Source organism: Syzygium oleosum, unplaced genomic scaffold (assembly GCF_021117445.2).
Source record: "Syzygium oleosum isolate NSW1041296 unplaced genomic scaffold, Sole_v2.1 Sole_v2.11, whole genome shotgun sequence".
NCBI lineage: Eukaryota > Viridiplantae > Streptophyta > Magnoliopsida > Myrtales > Myrtaceae > Syzygium > Syzygium oleosum.
This window is the reverse complement of record NW_026607495.1, coordinates 11472404-11494682: the sequence shown is the minus strand read 5'-3', so window position 1 is coordinate 11494682 and position 22279 is coordinate 11472404. Positions and strand designations below refer to the sequence as shown.

General features: G+C 40.7%; 1 protein-coding gene across 1 annotated transcript in view; it reads left to right on the top strand.

The window, feature by feature from the left end:
* LOC115667123 (receptor-like protein 7) overlaps nucleotides 1-21194 on the top strand; it is a 37452-nt gene extending 16258 nt beyond the window's left edge. Inside the window, exon 2 of the mRNA XM_056316032.1 lies at nucleotides 21154-21194. The gene's annotated coding sequence lies outside the window, so the exon portion shown is untranslated. The remainder of the gene's footprint in view (nucleotides 1-21153) is intronic.
* The last annotated feature ends 1085 nt before the right edge of the window (nucleotides 21195-22279 follow it).

Below are 22279 nucleotides of genomic sequence, written 5' to 3'. Positions count from 1 at the left end.
GCTTATTTAGTACTCGTATTCGTCGAATCAATACTGACTTCGTGTTTTTCTTGTGTGTTGTCGCGATTCGCACATCGTCCGAGTTGACCGTGTTTGCATCTCCCCTCCGTCGGAAAGTTCTTCGTCGCTGATGATGCCTACGGTCCGAGGCCGCCACCATCAGTTCACTATTTTCTATTCTATATTGTGTGCATCTGGTTGTTTAGGCTTAATGTTTTTCTTGTGGCCGTGAGCTTGGTGGTGGGAGAATGAGTTTTAGTCGCTGGTGTTGTTTTGTGGCCGGAGTGAGCCGACGGTTCGGTGGGTGTAGCGGTCGGCGGTGAGAGCGAGAACCCGATGTCGGTCGTCAGCGTTCGTGGCACGCGCCGTCGGTCGGAGGCCGAGAAGTGGTCATGGCGTGGTCTCAGTTGAAGAAGAAGAAGACTCGGTGAAGAATAGCAAGAAGCAGGGGAAAGTCTTCTGGGCAGAGAGGATCACGTGCATGGGCATGAAGGGGATGAAGAGTAATAAAATAATAAGAAAAGAAAAAGAAACAAAAAAGAAAGGAAAAAGAAAAGAATAAAAAATAGAAAAGGAATGGGAATGCGGATCCCGGGTCAGGTGTCGGGCGGATCGGGTCAGGGGACCCGGTCCAGAATTATTATATTCTTAAAAATATTAAAACATTAAAAATATTCAAAAATTCAAAAAAAATATAAAATTAAAAAATTAAAAAATATTTAAAAATTCAGAAAAATTCAAAAAAAAATCAGAAAATTAGGAGATGTTCAGAAATCAGTTTGGGCTTAATTTCACTAGATTTTAGGTTAAAAACTCAAAACAAAAAAATGAAAAAATGAGAAAAAACCCTCTAAAAAATTCCCAAAAATCGGATAAGCCATGAGGGCTTTACTTTAGGGCTTTTGATTGCCTTTTCTTTTTTAGAGACGATGCTAGGTCACTGGTTGCTTGTTTTCCTTGTGATTATTTGGTTGCGCGCCTTTAATTTATTGGTTGGTATTTTCTATTTTTAGCATGGTTAGACGGAATTTTAGCTTTTTCGATAGGCTGCCTAGTACGTTAATTTGCAAGTAATCAAGTTTAGGTACCGAAAGGGCACTAGTAGATCGCTAGTGTAATCAAGTCTCCGTACCCATTGAATCTCTGGTTCGTAGAAGTGAAGCACTCCTCCCGTGTTTCATTTGGGTGTCTAATCGGCCCACCAAAATCGATTAGTGGCGACTCCTAGATAAAATTGATTTGCATGTTAACAACTTAAACTTAAGTCGCGAATTGATATGGGCTTGGGAGAGCTCGAGCTAGGTTTAACTTAGTAATCCATTAGCCAAACCACCTTAGGCGGCCGAGGCTGGTTCGGGAAGGTCGCGACAGCTTGGCGACTCCGCTGGGGACTTGAGGACTTAGGCCTAGTATAGCTTGATTGCTTGTTAACTAATGTGGTCTTATGGCAGCGCATCGTGAAGGCTAAGGTAAGTCTGCTAACAAAGTGTTAAATGGTTTTGTAGGTTGGGAGTTATAAGGGGTGGAGTAATTGTTGACTCTTTGTTTTGCAGGTTTGGAGTTTGGGAATGAATGTTTATTTTTTCGGATGCTTGAAGCATTGTTTGCTTATAAACTGTTGTGCATGCTTTAAATGTTTTAGCACTACACTGTTGCACACACAACCATGCTGCCGGACCTGGGCTGCACTAGGAATGTTTAGGATGGTATTGAGTTGGATACGACTTCGACCGCGAGGCCGCGTAGTAGAGGTTGCCCAACTCAATCCCGAAAACTTCTTTCTTGGTGTCGAGGATGCTTATTTTTGCCCGCAAGGCCGCGTCGCATTGGGGTATCATTCTTGACTGAGCCGGAGTTACGAGGACTTGGCTTAGTACGCGAGGCCACGACTAGTCATCCCACCCTCGTAACTCCAATTTGTTGAGCCATCTAGAGTAGAAGTCGAGCCGCACGTTACTTTCGCATGTTTATGTGATTAAAAGTTTGTCATCCAATGTAACTATGGTTTCTCTCTTTACTTGTTCACTTTTGGTTCAAACTTTCATTTTTGAAATTTGTGAAAATCAATCGAATGCCCTGGGTGATCTAAGCTTATAATTGAAAATTTCAAGCAATCACTCTTGACAATGAACCTTGAGCATAAATCTCAAACACCTTTGATTTGGCCCTACCAAAACAGATGGTTTTGTCTAAACTTTCAGTTATAGGCTTAAAATCACATTTTTTGTTCAAAAATTCGTTCAAGTCAAGATTGTATTTTGGGGCATAAAATTGAAATCACATTTTCAATAAAATTCTTTCTTGTTCACATTTCGGAATCAAAATTCAAATCACTTTTTGTGTATTAATTTTTTAAAATAGGAATCACCTCATTTTTGCAAAAATGAAATCGCAAATCAGTCTTTCAAATTTGATATGCCGCATTTTGCGATGAAACTTTTGGAATAAAAAGGGCGCTCGATTGATAGCCGCAATTTGATCTTTTAATGATGTCCCCACTTACGATGAAATCTTGGTGAAATACTAAATGCCCACAAATAGGAACCATGGGGGCATGTATTGTTGCCTCGCTTTCGTCATAAGAGGCGGCATCAGTGAAAGACCACTTTTTCATTCACATACTAACGTTGTCTTCCTTTCGCAGGTTATGCGTAACAGTCATCCCTTGGAATTCTCTTGCTTAATCATGCAAGGAAGTGTACTTTAGAGTTAGAACGGGAATGGTTTGTTTGCACTCCTCTATTCAAGAGTTTTTCAAACTTTGTCTTTGTTTTTATTCTTATTGGGAGCCAATGTTTTCTGATTTGGGTTTTAATTGTGAACCCAATCGATATTTTTGTAAATCACGCAACTCACGTCTTTGAGTAATGAGGTTCTAATTTAGATCATTGTCCTTTGAAAGTAATTACAGTATTTCCAATTGAGTCATTGAGTTAGGCTTTTATGCCTTACCTTCAAAATGTTTTGAAATTGAGTTTCAAGAACGACTTGCATAAAATTGTATCTCTTCACCTGGCCAATTTTGCAGGTTGATTTGCAAAAAGGACATCGTGAGATGGTAACTCTGTAATCGTTCCAATAAGAACTCTTTGTGCAACAACTGACTCGTTCATCTATTTTTGTCAAAACAGGTTAAGAGAAATATTTCTTGTCGTTCAATTGCTATGCAATTTCTTCAACACTCTTTACAAGGAGCTATGATGGATTCTGATGAAGTAGATAATTGCAAAGTGGGTAATACTGAAGCGTGAGATGACAATTGAAGGACTATAATGGCGCAGCTGACTTTCAAGAAGGTGTATCACTCTAGTAGAACAGAAACGACAGACAATCACCCAACCATAAAAGGGAATAATGAAAAATGAGCGGAGTTCTGCAAGCAAACATGATAAGTCATTGCAATACCAATTTTCCCCCACAAAAAAGAGAGCACTTAATAGGGAGATAATGTGGCCAAAACGGAGATGAGATTGGAGGGGCACAATATTTCAAGAAATTCCCAAACAAAGCACGATGGAACGACAATGGAGATGGATTGAGGATCGGATGCCAAACTTCATCTAACTCGATGTGAAACATTTGACCAAAGGGCAAAGTCTTTCCTTCCCCCCCACCAAGCAAGCATGATGGGGCAACATATGTAGAACAAGGCCTCTCACCAACAAGTCATGATAAGACATCCAATTTAGCACAAAAGGATGTATTGTTCCTAAATTAAGTTCAATCGAGAGTGCAGATAACATGTTCCATTTCCTTTTTCAGGGTTGTAAACAGGGCAGGTCACTCAAAGGACAAAGGCACACATTGACCGCGGAGGCGACACCTCCTACCAAGGAAGCATGCAATAGATGGGGCAAAGCATCCAAGGGACAATGCCCTTAAATATCGAAATAATGTCAAAAAGTCAAGGCGAAGAAGGCGGATGAAGGGAGTTGTCAAATATATAAGAAAGCAAATTCGAATGAAGGGAGTTGTCAAACACCCGAGAAAGCGAATTCAAATGAGGGTAAATTGTATCGTTTCCAATTGCCCGTTTTGATTCCATTTTTGATGTGATTCTTTCTTCCCTTGATAGGAAGCATCAAAAACATGAAGGACAAATGCAAGTGAAGGGTAATGATGTGTCGTTTTCAATCTTTCGATCTATAAAGATTCATGCACTAACACATTCTTTTTTATTCTTTACAGGGTTACCAAGTCGCCATGTCGCAGGCAAGTACCCTTTTTCCAAAATTCAAATGAAAATCAAATGAAAATTTTCTTCATGAAAAAATGGGAGAGTTTCTGATGTATTTGAGAAAAGAGCACAAAAGTAGAACTGTGAAAGCAAACTTTTCACAAAAATTTTGAATATCATCTTTATCCAAAAATTGCCTTGGTGCTTGGTGGATCATTCATTTTGAATCAAAATTCCCTGTGGAGATTAATCAATCTGTGATGATCTCAACAAAATGAAAGGGAGATGTTAATAATGCCAAGTGAGAAATACTTAGAATGAGGAAAGGCAAACCATTTCTAAACATGTCTCGTAAATACTTTGAGAGTTGAGCGGAAAAGAAAACATGTGTTGTTCAAGAACAAGAGATTCATTCGCGAGTAGTACACATACCAAAATGAAAAGAGGCATTTCTTTCATATATCCTACACACTACAGGTGACCATAGTCAAGCCCCTTTGAGCCTTTACATGTGGAGAATTTCTACAAAATACCCCTGTCAAGAACCACCCCACAACGGGGCAAATTTGGAGGTTTTGGTTGACGTTCTTTGGAGGAAAAGATGAGAAAGACTTCTTTGCCCTTACTTGTATTAATCTTTTTGTGATAACTTCATGTGAGTCCTTATGGAAGCTTGAAACATCCCAAAATAAAAGATGAGCATTTCTTTCTCTATCCAAACACTCATACCCTTTGTTCAGCCAAGTTGAGCCTGAATATTCATTTCTAAAGCCCGAATGGTGATTATCTCCCTACACTGGGGCAAAGCACGTGATTTATCAAGACAATTGGTACTCATGAGACAGCGTGAAAAACATCTCGAAAGTTTTAAAAGCTCAAAAAATGAAAAAAGCAAAAGTCAAATGAAAACTAGGGGGCATGAAAAAGCAGTGTGCCTGGTAAAAGCAAGGCCAATGCCCATTGTAAAAAAAAAGAGAGCAAAAAAAAAAGAGAAGTTGCATCAAGAGGAAAATTCTCAAAAAAAAAAAAAAGGGAATGTCAAAAGCAAAATGCTTGCAAAAAAAAAAATCATTGCAAATGCAAAAGTCATTAGAGAAAAGAGCAAAGCTCTTACATTAAAATGATTAGTCAATGGACTTTCGAGACAAGTTGGATTTCAAAAGTCGAGTGCCTTCAAAAAGATTGGATGATATGGTAATGATGCCGTGATAATCACCAACTCCTAAATCCCATTTGAGAATTTCTGAGCCTTTCGAGACTTTCACTGAACCAATATTACAACAATTTCCCAAAGTCTCTTCTGATTGGGATGATTCAAGTGAAAATAAGGACTTTACAAAGAAGCTGTCGCTTGAAGAAGTGGAGGCAAGGTTGTCTTATCTTATCTAAAGGTTTCTTGACTTGTAAACCTAGCGAAAATGATGATCAATGATTATTTCATTTCTTAGCAGTCAATGCTTATCCGTTGTTGAAACCATGATCAAGCCCGCATTATAGTCCTTACAAAAGACCTCTTGGATTGGTCAATGTGTGCTTATTGCGAATGATTCTCGAAGCCTCCGACACTAATAATGTGAGGTATACAGAGGATCATACTATTTCCCACATTAATGGATGGGATCAAATAGCCTTCTTGAGAGTTATGAGAAGCCCTTTCCGACTATGCAGCTCTTGTTTGGCATGTTTAACAAGCCCTTTTCACGAGTTAAAATCATTTTGACAAAAAAACTTTCTCCTAAGGGAATTTGATGATTAATGACACTTCTTAAGCCTGATGGCAATCTTGTGATATTGAATGATATTGAATATTTTCCAAACAATTGAATTTAGTTTGATTCGCTCATGCAATCAACACTTTCTCAGTGAATGTATTATTTTGATAGTGTCATTCATGACATTCGAATAACATCGATCTCGCCTGGTATGCTTTCCCTATCAGGGGACCTGTTATAACATATTCCATTAGATGTGCAGTGTCCATTTCAGAATCTTCTTGATTGATAGATTTACAGTCTCGGAATTGCACGGTGAGCTTTCGCAGCCCGGAGCACCCAATCGATCTGGCGAGTTTTCGCAGCCCAAAGTCTTTTTCCTTGCACAATGAGCTTTTACGGTCCGGAGCACCCCATTGACCTGGCGAGCTTTCGCAGCCTAGAGTCTTCTTCCTTGCACGGTGAGCTTTTGCAGCCCGGAGTTTCCTTTATTTCTCTTGTAAACATCAGGTAAGTATTTTTACCCTCTTTTAAAATAATAAAAAAAAAGAAAAAGAAAAATGAGGCCTTCACAGGTATGTCCCTGAGCCATGCTCCTTATGTCAAATCCTTTGAGAGAAACTTAGGCACCTCAAGTCCTTCGTAAGAAACTTAGGCACAATCTATCAAATCCTCGGGTGAAGAACCCCGAAAGTGGTCATTCACTCGAATCTTTTCAAGCCTCGTCGGCAAAGAGCCTCTGAGCAATCGATCCAACCTACAGGTATGTAAACCCAGGTACGCATCAAAGGTTTGTGGTCCAACCTTAAACCACGCTTCCAAGGTTTGTGGTCCAACCTTAAACCACGCTTCCAAAGGTTTGTGGTCCAACCTTAAACCACGCTTCCAAGGTTTGTGGTCCAACCTTAAACCACGCATCAAAGGTTTGTGGTCCAACCTTAAACCACGCTTCCAAGGTTTGTGGTCCAACCTTAAACCACCCATCAAAGGTTTGTGGTCCAACCTTAAACCACGCTTCCAAAGGTTTGTGGTCCAACCTTAAACCACGCTTCCAAAGGTTTGTGGTCTAACCTTAAACCACGCATCAAAGGTTTGTGGTCCAACCTTAAACCACGCTTCCAAGGTTTGTGGTCCAACCTTAAACCACGCATCAAAGGTTTGTGGTCCAACCTTAAACCACGCTTCCAAGGTTTGTGGTCTAACCTTAAACCACCCATCAAAGATTTGTGGTCCAACCTTAAACCACGCTTCAAAGGTTTGTGGTCCAACCTTAAACCACGCATCAAAGGTTTGTGGTCCAACCTTAAACCACGCTTCAAAGGTTTGTGGTCCCACCTTAAACCACGATTTCCAAAAGTTTGTGGTCAACTTTAAACCACACTTTATTCATCTTATTTTACTTTACTTATTTTATTCTCATCTTATTTTGTTTTATTTTATTTTTATTTTTTCTCTTGCGTAATGCCAACTTTCGTTTGCCTTCCGCTGACAAATTTAGGTGTCTTTTGTCTTTGAAATGAACCTCTTCGAGCTCCCCTTCAAAGAGGGGCAGCTGTTGACACCTAAATTTTGCCCAAATCATTGAGGGTTTTACCGCATAGAAAATTAGGGTTTAATCTTTAATCCCTAAACAAAAATATTTTCATTAAGTTACATAGCATATAGATGTTAGGCGCATTTGCATTAGTAGAATTTAGTGAAACATATTTTCCTTTTATTTTATTTCGTTTTTTATTTTATGAAAAAAAAATCATCATTATAAAAATTATAAATAAAAAAAAGAAAAAAAAAAGAAAAGAGAGAAAGACAAAAACGTGATCTCTTCCCTCTCCCTCCGGACACTCTACCCACGCTTTCACAAAAGAAGCAAAAAGGAAGAAAGGATACGGAAGAAAGGGCTCGGCGTGTTTTCATGAAGAAAAAAAAAGTAAAGCTGATCAGAAGAGACAAAATAGGCAGAAGCTTTTCTTCTTCCTCTCGGTCAACACACGTCCAGGAGGGATTAAAAAGAGAGAGAGAGAAGACAAAAGAGGAGCTTTTCCCCATGGACAGCTCACCCTTCGCACGCGCATTGAAGAGAGGCGAATGGAAGGAAAGGACAAAAGTATGGAGAGTTTTAGGGTGTATCACTAAAGAAGAAAGTGGGACGTCCAATGCAGAGAAAGACAAAAGAAACCCAAAAATGGACTGTCACACTCTCTCTCTTTTTTGGGTTGCCGCAGTACATGTCACAAAAACAGAAAATGGGGTCTGCATACAGAGAAAAAAGACCGAGAGGGAGAGGGAGTGAGAAACACCGAGGCACAGAGGAGAGAACGGAGAGCTTGAGAGAAAAAAGAGGGAATAGAGAGCGGGAGAGGGACCGAGAAAAAAAAAGAAGAGCAAAAAGTGAGAGGAGAGACCAAGAGAGATCTTGAGGGGAATCGGAGAAGACGAAGCTGCGCTCATTCGTCGGAGGATCGCCCCAATCGCCGTCGAGTCCCCTCCACCGTGCACTAAGAGCCCGCGAACACCCGAGTCAACCGTTCTCTCATTTTTGGCCATCGGAGCTCCTCACAACCGAGCTGAGAAACCCACGAAGAACCCTTCGTTGCAAGAAGGTTGGCGATCATCAGGAGCATTTTCACGCGCCGGAAATACTAACCCGACTGACCTGGAACTCGGCGTCTGAACCAGGTACTTACTTGCCCTTTTCTTTCCCCTGCATCTTGGTAGTCTCACGTACCAGGTTCACTAAGTGGTGTCGTGACCCAATCGTGGGATGCCGAAGTCGGATCGTAGCGTATAATGACGACTTGGGTCTGTAAGTATCATGTTAGGCCAAGAATCATGCCAAAATCAGATTCGGACCTCGCGTTCTTAGTCGCATGCTAACTGTTCGTCGAAATGTTTGAATGAGATATTAGAAGCTCTTAGCACCGAATTTGGGTCTGAAAGTTCCGAACGTTTCTGGGTGAACCGAGATGAATTTTTCGTGATATATGGACGTTTAGAGTTGTATATATCATGTCTAAAGCTAGAAATCGTATCGGATCTCACTAAAGAGTGAATATTTCAACTTGCATATCACATATTTGATGAAATGTCTCAATGGAAGTCCGGATGATTCTTTGTGGAATCGGTGTCTAGAACTCGGTTTTTGTGCTTATTTAGTACTCGTATTCGTCGAATCAATACTGACTTCGTGTTTTTCTTGTGTGTTGTCGCGATTCGCACATCGTCCGAGTTGACCGTGTTTGCATCTCCCCTCCGTCGGAAAGTTCTTCGTCGCTGATGATGCCTACGGTCCGAGGCCGCCACCATCAGTTCACTATTTTCTATTCTATATTGTGTGCATCTGGTTGTTTAGGCTTAATGTTTTTCTTGTGGCCGTGAGCTTGGTGGTGGGAGAATGAGTTTTAGTCGCTGGTGTTGTTTTGTGGCCGGAGTGAGCCGACGGTTCGGTGGGTGTAGCGGTCGGCGGTGAGAGCGAGAACCCGATGTCGGTCGTCAGCGTTCGTGGCACGCGCCGTCGGTCGGAGGCCGAGAAGTGGTCATGGCGTGGTCTCAGTTGAAGAAGAAGAAGACTCGGTGAAGAATAGCAAGAAGCAGGGGAAAGTCTTCTGGGCAGAGAGGATCACGTGCATGGGCATGAAGGGGATGAAGAGTAATAAAATAATAAGAAAAGAAAAAGAAACAAAAAAGAAAGGAAAAAGAAAAGAATAAAAAATAGAAAAGGAATGGGAATGCGGATCCCGGGTCAGGTGTCGGGCGGATCGGGTCAGGGGACCCGGTCCAGAATTATTATATTCTTAAAAATATTAAAACATTAAAAATATTCAAAATTTCAAAAAAAATATATTTAAAAAATTAAAAAATATTTAAAAATTCAGAAAAATTCAAAAAAAAATCAGAAAATTAGGAGATGTTCAGAAATCAGTTTGGGCTTAATTTCACTAGATTTTAGGTTAAAAACTCAAAACAAAAAAAAATGAAAAAATGAGAAAAAACCCTCTAAAAAATTCCCAAAAATCGGATAAGCTATGAGGGCTTTACTTTAGGGCTTTTGATTGCCTTTTCTTTTTTAGAGACGATGCTAGGTCACTGGTTGCTTGTTTTCCTTGTGATTATTTGGTTGCGCGCCTTTAATTTATTGGTTGGTATTTTCTATTTTTAGCATGGTTAGACGGAATTTTAGCTTTTTCGATAGGCTGCCTAGTACGTTAATTTGCAAGTAATCAAGTTTAGGTACCGAAAGGGCACTAGTAGATCGCTAGTGTAATCAAGTCTCCGTACCCATTGAATCTCTGGTTCGTAGAAGTGAAGCACTCCTCCCGTGTTTCATTTGGGTGTCTAATTGGCCCACCAAAATCAATTAGTGGCGACTCCTAGATAAAATTGATTTGCATGTTAACAACTTAAACTTAAGTCGCGAATTGATATGGGCTTGGGAGAGCTCGAGCTAGGTTTAACTTAGTAATCCATTAGCCAAACCACCTTAGGCGGCCGGGGCCGGTTCGGGAAGGTCGCGACAGAATGTCAAAATGTGGCCGCAGTACTACACCAATACTGCTTTGCATTTGGCCAGGCTATTAATTTAAATAAATCGGGGACGTATTTTAGTAAAGGCTGCCCACAGAGTTTGAGAAGGAACATGTCCTCAGAAATGAGAGTGCCTGAAATAGAAAAGACTGGGAAATACCTAGGAATTGAAGGGACGTATCGAGAACCGAAACAGAACGATCACGCAGAAAACAGAGAAAATAGACGATGCACGAATTTACCCAGGTTCACCCTCGATTAGGGTTACGTCCTGCAAAGAGATTTCACTATGTTTTTTCGGTTTACAGCCACTCAACTCGTTACAATGATCAGAAAAACGAGCAAAATATATATATGCCCCAAACGGGCCCAAAACCTAAACCTATATGAAATCTCTTAATCTCGCACTATACGGGCCAGCCCAAACCCGTTGAGGTTTGGGCGCCGCCCGAGCCCCCGCCACACGGCCAAGGCGGCGGGGCAACTTGTGTCGGGCGCGCCCCGAACCCCGCATTCGCACGCATGGGTCACATGTCGTCGGACAACACTTCAGTTTCCCTAAGCTCACGTGGGCGTACCCGGTGTGAGAAACAAGAGTCCCCGAAGTATTCGCCAACTCCAACAGGAATCCCTTCGATTTGGGGTGCCTCAAAGAAAGAGATGTTTGCATGGATTCTTGCGAGGGTCAACATGAATTTAGAAAGCTGGAAGGAAAAGTTGCTGTCAAAAGCAGGGAAAGAAGTACTGATAAAGGCTGATAAAGGCAGTTGTGCAGGCACTTCCTCAATATGCTATGTCCATTTTTAAAATCCCAGTTTTGATGTGTAAAGCCATCGAGAGGAAAGTAGCTAAATTCTGGTGGAGAAACAACAACAAATCAGCTGGTTTACATTGGAGGAAATGGGAGATCTTAAAGCTTAAAAAGGACAAAGGGGGTCTTGGGTTCAGAGATTTATTGGCTTTCAATAAAGCCATGTTAGGGAAACAAGCGTGGCGGATTTGGCAGCAACCTGAGGCACTTTGGAGCCAAATCATGAAGGGACTTTACTTCCCACGATGTAATTTTTTGCAAGCCAGAAAAGGGTCTCGCCCGTCGTGGGGTTGGCAAAGTCTTGTGATTGGAAGAGATGCCATTGCTTCTCATGTCATGTGTGGGCCGTGGGTAATGGGGAGAAAATTACCATTAGAGAAGACAGGTGGCTGAAAAGTGGGATCATAAGTGGCCCAACAACGAGAGATGAACCACTCAAAGTGGCTGGTTTGATTGAAAGAGAAGAGGCAAGATGGAATGAACCCCTGTTGAACTCTACGTTTGACGACCAGAAAGTAAATTAAATCCTCGCTATCCCTATTGGCCTCCGAACTACAGTGGATAAACTTATGTGGGTAAATAACATGTCAGGGACCTACACAGTTAAAAGCAGGTACCTCAGCAATAGAGAAATCGACCGCACTAACCCACACAGATTCAGCATCCTCTTCCTATCGGCCAAAACCAGAGCTACGGAACTATGCGTGGACAATCCAAAACTATCCCCCAAAACCAAAATTTTTCCTTGTGGAGTGCCTGTCAAAACGCATTGCCCACATTGGATAATCTCTATAAGAAGAAGGTGGTACCTGAACCCATTCGTGCAGCGTGCAAGCAAGAAGTCGAAACGATCGAGCACGTTCAAACTGTTGTGTCCTTGGACATCCCTGGTTTGGCGAGAGGCGTCCCTGAACATCAGCATAAATAAGAAGGGGGGCTTAACTCGATTCGACGAGTGGCTGGTCGGGATGAAAGAGGACCCACGAACCTCATCGGCCTTTGAACTCATAGCGACGATTCTGGGGTTCCTTTGGAAAGCTCGCAATCAACTCGTTTTTCGAAAGCAAACCCCGGGTCCGAAGCACCTCTGTCATCACGACCACAGCTATGAATGAGAACATCGCAGCTTGGACAGGGAACACGGAGAAGAAATGGATGCGAATCGAAGACTTACCCCAAAATTGGGAACCCCCAGATCCAGGGGGGCTCTAAAGATCAAACATCAGACGGCTCATTTGTAGCCGATTCGTCGAGAGGAGCCATCGCGCGTGTCCATCGGGACTCGTTCGGACGACCGGTGGATGGATTTGCAAAATTAGCAGACGTGGACTCGGCTGAACAAGCGGAAGCAAATGGCGTTACTTGAAACCCTCTACTTTATCTCTCTCCCCGATCTGAATTGAAGCAAAGGGTACGTTTGTTTTGCGAAAAATATGTACCATTTTAAAAAATCATTTTCAGAAAATCAATTTTTTGAAAAATAAGTTTGTTTTTCGGTGTTCAGCTAAATCCTAAAAAATACTTGTAAAGTATTTTCAGTTGTTTGGTGAGGAAAATTTGATGGTGAAAATTATCAAAAAAATTCGTATTTTTAAAATTATTTCAAATTATTTGTTATTTTTAAATTATTTTTATTGGGAAAAGAAAATACACGAATGTTTTTCTTCTTAGAAAGAAAAAAAAAAAAAGAAAAAAAAATATTAACAAATTCAAGATGATCAATTTCGGAAAGTATTTTCACCTTCTTAGATAAGGAAATTCACTAGAACAATCACACCCTAAGTGTGGAGACTGATTGCAAAAAGCAATAGTTGACCGGACCCAGAAGCTTATGAGGAGTTTCTCAGGCTTTTTCTCTAGCCCATTGCAGAAGGGACGCTAACAAAATTGCGGACTGAGTTGCTAAGGCTCAGCGAATGAATTGTCTACCTTGTAATTGGGTTATGTGTCCCTCGCCAGCCTTCTATGATTTGTTATGCTCTGAAATTTTAGATTTGTCTTCGCTAAATTCTTTAAAGTGAATGATGTCAATATCTTTTTGATAAAAAAAAAAAAACAAATCGGCAAACGATTAAAGAAAAGCCAACAAACACAAATGCACTTTTGCTCCTATTCGCCACACATGAGTCCACAAAGAAAGTAACATCATCAGTCCTACAACTAACGTAAGCATTTTACAATATTGTCCTCATCAGTTCAGATTTTCCGTTAGCTGAATTTGCGCTCAAACTTGAATTGAGCTCCGAGAAAAGCTCATTTATAATAAATAAATCGAATGAAAATCAATTTATTTCAAACCTAAAAAATAATTTCACGAGCCAAACTCAATCCAGAAAAGTTGAGCTTTATCGAGATCGAGTTTAAATCGAGTGTCCTGTCTTGAAGTTTGGATTCTAGTCTATTTCAAACATTAGACCACATCAACTCGACTAGACTCGATTAGACCTCTCCTCATCACTGGACATTTTTCAAAGAGAATCTTGCACGCGGTCCTGACTTTGTGCAAGATTACACTACTTGGTGGGGGCAAAGAAAGAAATCTATTGCATGTGGAATCAACAAATCAATCCTAAATTCATTGCATAGATGCCAATTCAGTTCTAGACTTTTTTATTTTGTCAATTTAATCATGAACCTTTGTGCGAAATTCTAATATATTCTTTCCGGTCAATTTTTGCTTGAAACCACTGACGTGGTAGTCTGGTTATCGCCAACTGTCCTACATGGCACACCACCATGTTGGCGATTGCCAGCGAAAATTGATTGAAAGGATTGCGTAAGAATTTCGAGCAAATGTTTAGAATTAAATTGGCAAAATTGAAATAATTGGGACTGAATCGGCATCCGTACAATAAGTTCAAAATTGATTGGACAATTTCCCCGTAAATTGATTGATGTGAATTAACAGCTTAGCAGGGTCTGTGAAATTCTTTCCTATGCTAATAGCGAGCAGAGCGAAAGATTACTCGCCAATACGCATCTCAGACAATTTGGCACTCTATAGTTGAGTCAGCCGGCAACTATTGCGTGTACTTTGTTCGTCATGCTTGATTGGAACAAGTTCCGTGATTAATTAAGAATTTCAAAACCTGTTCCGTCTATTGAAGGAAAGCCATTCAATCAAGAACATTCTTCGATTTTGGATAAAATAAACATTCTTCAAGCGCACCCTCCAAACTGGACCACACGGAATTTTTGGGTTTGAAAATTGTTGTTTTCACATTCCTGCTAAGTTCGTATGCTTGGTGCGTGAAATTGGACCTGGTTGACTCGCTCAATGGTCTGATTAGTGATTGTTGCTGCTTTCAAGCCAACAATCATGTTCTATATGAAAAACAGTTTGCTAATTTCGATTGGTTGCGTTAATATTTAGTAAGTTCTCTGGAAATGTTGAAATCCTAACGTTATATGATGTCACGTCCAATATAGACTCGAGCTACTTGACCGAGTTAATTCGGGCGAGCGGCCAGCTACCACTGGAGTAAATGGCGAGTACTTCGGCTGCCCTTGGTCCTTCGTGACGGCTAGTGCTGCTTTCAATCACTGTCCTTTTACCCTCATTAAAAGGCCACCTTCGCTGCAAACTTGACTTGACCGGAGAACGTAAAATTGTTGTTTCAGTGGTGCTCCCCCCATGGGCTGATTTCTAACGTTCCGTTTAGAACAAAAACTGAAAAATATTTTGTTGTTTGGTAAGGAAAATTTCATTGGTAAGATATTACTGATGTGGACACCGACCGACTTACGTGACACGGCCGCACTGACGTGGATAATTTCTGTAATTTTTTAAAAAAAATTCATGTGTAATCGAATTCTTCAAAAACAATTTTTTTTGGGCATCGGCTCTAGTAACTCTATCCTATTTTTTTGTAATATATATATATTTTTATTTATAAAGGTGAAAGTCAATAATGTTCAAATCAAAATAAGTGTAGGAGAGCAAGAGAGACGCCAGAAGGGGTGGAGAACTTGGTGGCAGTAGCCGCCACCACCGATGATTGGTAATGTTTCGAAAATGTGAAGAACTTATCACAAGCTTGACCCCTGGAGAAGCAATCGCAAGGAGCTACAGCTAACCGTCCAAGTAGTATTACTTGTCGTCTCGAGGACGCAATCGCACGAACATTATCAGGTAGGATAAGAAATTGTTTTAACCCTATTAGAAATAGATTTAACTAGAATTAGACCCACGAGGCTCAAGATGGAAACATTTAAGCGCTTTACCAGCATTTTCTCAAATGCCTCTTCCAAATCAGGCTTTAATTGCTTCTTCACGTGCAGACAAATCAAGCGACTCGTGCTCGCCTTTGATCACTTACAAGTTGAAGTGCGACACCGAGTGAAGTCGGAGCCTCTCGCATGGTCGTGACTTTGTGCGAGATGACACCACTTAGTAGAGGCAACCAAAGAAAATTGTGACATGGTAAATTACCTCAGATCTACCATGGAAGTCAGCCCAGCAGTTACATTCCCCTTATAGACCCATGATACAAGTGCCATATAAGTGATAGAAAGGAACTTTATTTTGGTAGAGATCAGGCAATATTTTCAACAACCTTTTGTCGATCCATTGAATTCATCTTTGATCCAATAAAAGACGGGCCCATTCACATGCATACTGAATCTCCGATTCAATCTTGGCTCTAATGGCTGCGACAATTATGGAGCAACAAAAGGCTCTAATGGCTGCGACAATTATGGAGCAACAAAACAACTCACGCTTCTTGACACGCAGGTCTCAATCTTTGTAACACCAAACCACACTTTGGATTTGGGCACAATTTAATCTTCTCTATTTTCGTCATCGAATAGCTTAGATTCCAATTCCCAAAGCTGGTCCTATCCTGTTGCATTGAAGTTTGATCACATTCCGTACGCATGAGTCCACACAGAAAGTAGCATCATCAGTCCCACAATAACGTAGACATCAGACAAAGTTGTCCCCACCAGAGTTTACTTTGACTACTCTCTGTTTCCAATCTGAAACATCCCGTGTTTTTCTCCTCCTACCTGCAATTCTCTGTTCTTGAATAGCCCATTTCGCACGATATTTTCCAGATCTCTCTCTCACAGATCATCATGAGTCCACAAAGAAAGTAGCATCATCAGTCCCCCAATAACGTAGACATTAGACAAAGTTGTCCCCATCGGAGTTTACTTTGACCACTCTCTGTTTCCAATCTGAAACATCCCGTGTTTTTCTCCTCCTTGAATAGCCCATTTTGCACGATATTTTCCAGATCTCTCTCTCACATATCATCATGAGTCCACAAAGAAAGTAGCATCATCAGTCCCCCAGTAACGTAGACATCAGACAAAGTTGTCCCCACCGGAGTTTACTTTGACCACTCTCTGTTTCCAATTTGAAACATCCCCTGTTTTTCTCCTCCTACCTGCAATTCTCTGTTCTTGAATAGCCCATTTCGCACGATATTTTCCAGATCTCTCTCTCGCAGATCATCATGTTTGTGGGCTTTGTTCTAAGTATATTTATTGATATTTGAGGAATCATTAGAAAATATTATTAGAGATATTATTAGATTCTAAAGATATTATTTGATATTTAGTTAGTTCATGGTACAACTAGTTCCTCGATAGATAAAGATAACTAATTTTCTTGTTAGATTAGATCACTTTCTTTCATGCACATATTGTTCGAGTATGAATTACCCTTGATAGAAGCTTACCCGAGAAATCAACGAAGAACGAGAACAAAAGATTTACGTGGTTCAATTGAATTTCGGTATAGACGTTACGTATTTGATGTGCACAGACGAAATTCCGTGTTTGTCGTAGACAGAATTTTAGAAATCAGCCCATTGGGAAGCACCATTGAAACGAAAATTTTGCATTCTCTAGTCAAGGCGAACAAATGCGTTAACGAGGGTAAAGACAGACAGTGAAAGCAGCAGTTGCCGTAAGGAAGGACCAAGGGCTGCCAAAGTCCTCCCACTTGATCCTTGTCCATTTCACGCGCCATTTATTCCGGTGGTATCTTGCCACTCGCCCGAATTACTCGGTCAAGTAACTCAAGCCAATATCGAACATGACATCCTTAGCGAGATCATTGAAGAATTTACATCCAAAGTCATAGAACCACTAAAACCCACCACAAGTCAAGTCAACTTAAGATAGCCGCGCAGAGGGACCAAAAAATTTATGATAGGATGTGATGTGAATGAGACCAAACACGGCCCCATTGAAATCCCAGCCAAGGAAGCTCTTGTTCATCTGCCTTCCAATAAGAACACAACTCCTCCTATGTGTTACTCACAAACACCGTAATGAAGTTGCATTCAAACATTAATAAATTATTTTATTTCTTTTCTTGAATCTACTTATTTAATGAAAAAAATAGGATATGACAGATGCATTTTGATGTTAGTGTGAAAAGCTAGGTATCTATTTACGTTTAACCAATTTCTACATCGTTAAGGTATGCGCAAAGAAAAAATTGATTCATAATATGTCATTTGTTTTATAATGTAAAATAAGAAAGCCAAAACCATTTTCAAATGGGATTTCAAGTTCGAATCTCGACATTTTAGGAAGACGTGTTTATTTTTCCGTTTCTCTTAGAAAATAAAGATATGTTTTTTTTTTGTTTTGGATTGAAAAATTATATTAAATAAAGGATGTAATTTTGTTGTGAAAGATTGCGGGATTTTGCTAGTAATTTCGAAAGTGAGATGAGTCATATTTATTGACTAATCACATAAGTGTCGACTTTGTTTCGTTCTCCTCTTCCCCGTGCCCTCTTCCAGCGCTCTTCTTCTTCAACCTCTTCCGATGAACGGTTCACTCATCTCATGGCTTGTTCTTGCGATATCCACGATCTCCATCTTCTCCGACGTTGCTGGGGCTTCAGCTTCAACCCGGTGTCCCGGCGTCGACCAGAGATCACTCTTGCTCGAGCTGAGAAATAGCCTTGTCTTCGACACCTTCATGTCATCCAAGCTAGTACGGTGGGACCAAAGCGCCGATTCATGGAGCGGCGTAACGTGCGAGGATGGCCTCGTCGTCGGTCTTAATTTGAGCTTTGAGTCAATCTTTGGCGGAATCAACGTTTCGTCGAGTCTCTTTAGGCTCGAGTTCCTTCGGAGCCTGAACTTGTCTTTCAACAACTTCAACTTTGCGGCGATTCCGTCGAGCCTCGGGAATCTCAGTCGCTTGGTACATCTCGACTTGTCCTATGCCGGATTCACTGGGCAGATTCCAGCGGAACTATCGCGCCTGACAAAGCTACGTACTCTTGATCTGAGTGGTAATGACTACCCTGACAAGGCTTTGCTGAAACTTCAAAAGCCCAATTTGAGGTCGCTGATTGGGGATTTGGGGGAGTTGAGGGAGTTGAACCTTGATGGGGTCAATGTGTCTGCTGAGGGAAGTGACTGGTGCGATGCAGTGTCTTCTTCAGTGCCGAAACTTGAGGTGTTGATCATGTATCGCTGTTCTCTGTCTGGTCCTATTGACGCTTCTCTTTTGAGTCTTACTAATCTGTCGGTCATTGAACTCGATTACAACAACTTGGCCACCACAGTTCCTAGTTTCTTGGCGAATTTTTCCAGCTTGAAAACTCTGAGCCTAGGTTCTTGTGATTTGTATGGAGAGTTTCCTAAAAAAATCTTCCAGGTACAAACGCTTCAGTTCCTTGATCTATCATCGAACCATCGTCTTCAGGGTTCTTTGCCCGATTTTCCGGAGGATAGTTCTCTTGAGACTATGTACCTACGTGGAACGAATATTTCAGGGAGGCTTCCAGATTCAATCGGTAATCTCAGGAAATTATCGACATTGGACCTGTCTTATTGCAGTTTGAGTGGATCGATCCCGAGTTCAATGGAGAACCTACCAGAGCTGACTTCTTTGGACTTGTCTGATAATGCTTTGAGTGGATCGATCCCGAGTTCAATGGAGAACCTGTCAGAGCTGACTTATTTGGACTTGTCTTCTAATGCTTTGAGTGGATCGATCCCAAGTTCAATGGAGAACCTGTCAGAGCTGACTTATTTGGACTTGTCTTATAATGCTTTAACTGGTCACATTCCCCCAGTTCTGTTTACACTTCCTCGACTTACGAAGATAGATCTTTCATACAATAGATTTAGTGGTCAGCTTATCATATATCCGAATGTCTCTTCGTATCAACTGCGCACGCTTGATTTGGGTAGCAATCAGTTACAAGGGTCAATTCCAGCATCCATATTCGAACTGCAAGGGCTTCAGTTCCTCTCACTTTCTTCCAATAATTTCAGTGGCTCGATGAACATTGCCGCGCTTCAGGGATTAGGAAATTTGACTGATCTTGATCTATCGTACAGTGGCTTGTCCATTAATACTACAACGTCTGCTTCTGCATCCTCTTTCCCTGAATTTTATTACTTAGAGTTGGCTTCCTGCCGGTTGCGGACGTTGCCTCAGTTTTTGGCTAACCAGTCCAATTTGATCCACCTCGACCTCTCCCACAATGATATTCAAGGGGAGATACCGAGATGGATATGGACGCTAGAACATCTTTCGTATCTCAATCTCTCCTCGAATTGCTTTGAAGATTTGGAAACTGCTCCACGCAATCTTACTTCTGCTTTGTTTTACGTCGACCTCCATTCAAACATGCTCCGAGGAAATATGCCACCCCTGCTGTCACAGGCTGGCTACTTGGATTTCTCAAGTAACAACATCACTTCTGTTATTCCGGATAACATTGGTGACTACCTATCATCATTGGCGTTTTTCTCCCTTTCGAAGAATAATTTCCATGGGTCCATCTCGAAGTCAATTTGCAAATGCGATCGACTTGAAGTGCTCGACTTATCAGGTAACCATTTGAATGGAACTATTCCTGATTGTTTAATGATGGCATCCCTCAAGGTATTGAATTTGAGAAATAACCAGTTGAGTGGCACTATTCCGCAAAACATTCCAAGAACATGTGATCTGAGGACATTGGATTTCAGTGAGAATTTGTTGCAGGGGCAGATTCCATTGTCTTTGACACATTGCACAATGTTAGAGGTTGTGAACATCGGGGGCAATAAAATAAACGGGACATTTCCATGCCATTTCAAGGCTATGTCGAGTCTCCATGTACTTGTTTTACGATCCAACAAATTGCATGGGGAAATTGGATGTCCGCGTGGTCCTAGCACCTGGCAGAAGCTTCAAATCGTTGACTTGTCTTCAAACGATTTCAGCGGCACGCTGTCTGCGAGTCTCCTCACATCTTGGGAGGCTATGAAGGCCAACGTAGAGTTCAATTACCTGCATCCATATGCCAACCGGACTGGGTTCTATTATGAAGATACATTGATTGTGACCTGCAAAGGTCTGAAGCTAGAATATGTCAAGATTCTAACTATTTTCACGTCAATTGACTTCTCGGGCAATAGATTGGAGGGTCCAATACCTAACACACTTGGGGATCTAAAAGCACTTCGTTTCCTCAATCTATCGCATAATGCCATCTCGGGTTCAATTCCTCCTGTTTTGGGGAATCTGCATCAACTCGAGTCGTTGGACCTATCATGGAACTACCTCAATAGCACCATACCAACTCAGCTTGCAAATCTTCATTTCCTTTCGTTCTTGAACCTTTCAAACAATCAACTTGTGGGAAGCATCCCGGCTAGCGGACAATTCCTCACGTTTTCTGAAAGTTCTTTCGCAAAAAACCTCGGATTGTGTGGGCTTCAGCTTAACAAAAGTTGCACAATTACCACAAATGGGACGGAAGAAGCTGGTGACGATGGTGACAATGATGATAGCGAGAAGAAGTGGTTTTACCTGGGCATACCGTTTGGATTTGTTGTTGGCTTCTGGATATTTTGTGGTCCGTTAGTGTTCATCCAATCATGGAGGGTTGCTTACTATCGATTTTGGGATAAAGTGTTGTTCAGACACTCACGTCCATGAAGATTTCCACTAAGATTCAGTTATTAAGCTTGAAAAGGAGTGTTTTCGTTCTTTCCACCGAGATTCAAGTCTGTTTATTGATCAATAGAACTCTTGCTTACCACTCGGGAGAAAAAGTGGGTCTGCGTCTAGCGTAGAAATCAGAATATGACAAAACTATATGACCATTTTCTCGGAGTTTGAAATGAAAAATTTGCAATGAAGAAGATTCTTCAGTGAAGATTGTTTTAAACTAAGATGGAATGCTTTTGAATAGGTAAAGTCTGAACCTACAGCCATAATGCTATTCGAAACTAGTTGAAGGCTCCTAAGTTCGGATTTGAAAAGTTTACTTTGCAACATTATTTATCTGCCAAATTAGAAAACTAAGTAATATTGAGGATTAAGTTTATCATAAGTCCTAATTCTTATGGCAAAAGTATAACCAAGTGTTAGAACTTTCGATAGGTCAATCTCATCCTAATTAATGGAAGTACTTCGCAAAACTTTTTTGCACAAATTTTAGGATCTGATCGTACTTTTTTACTTTTTTATGATTTGATTGCACTTTGTTTACAAGTTTTAGTACTTTTACTGCAATTACCCAAGAAAGAAAATATTGAACTTCTATTGTAGGCCCATGGTATGTGTGAGTTGTTCACCAAGATATTACAAAATGTTAAAAAGATTAAAATGACCAGCCAAAAATTGGAAAAAACAAAATCTTTGTGTAAAGAAAGTTGAGAGAGGAGTAAGGACTTAAAAAGAAAGGAGTTAGGACTGATGTATAGAAAAAAAGACTAGAGATGCCCTTATTTTTCAAAAAAGTTATGTTACAAAATGTGACGTCGGAGTTTATAAAGAAAATTGGCACTTATTTGTTTTCAATACATAAAGATTATATTATAATGCTGGAACTTTACCAACATATTTTTCTATTCTCATTATCAATAATTTAGGCTTTTTTACTATAGTTAAATTTTTGTGTGCCCCCCGCGTTCCATTGCTAGTAGAAAAATAATTTAGAAAAATTAAGTTTACTTTCAGTCCCCTAATCTATGATCTTGTGCAATTGGATATTTTGGAATCAACTCCTCTAACTCTACCCCATTCTCAATCAAGTCCTTCTAAATAACTCTTACTATGTCGATGTGGTATGCTTAGATG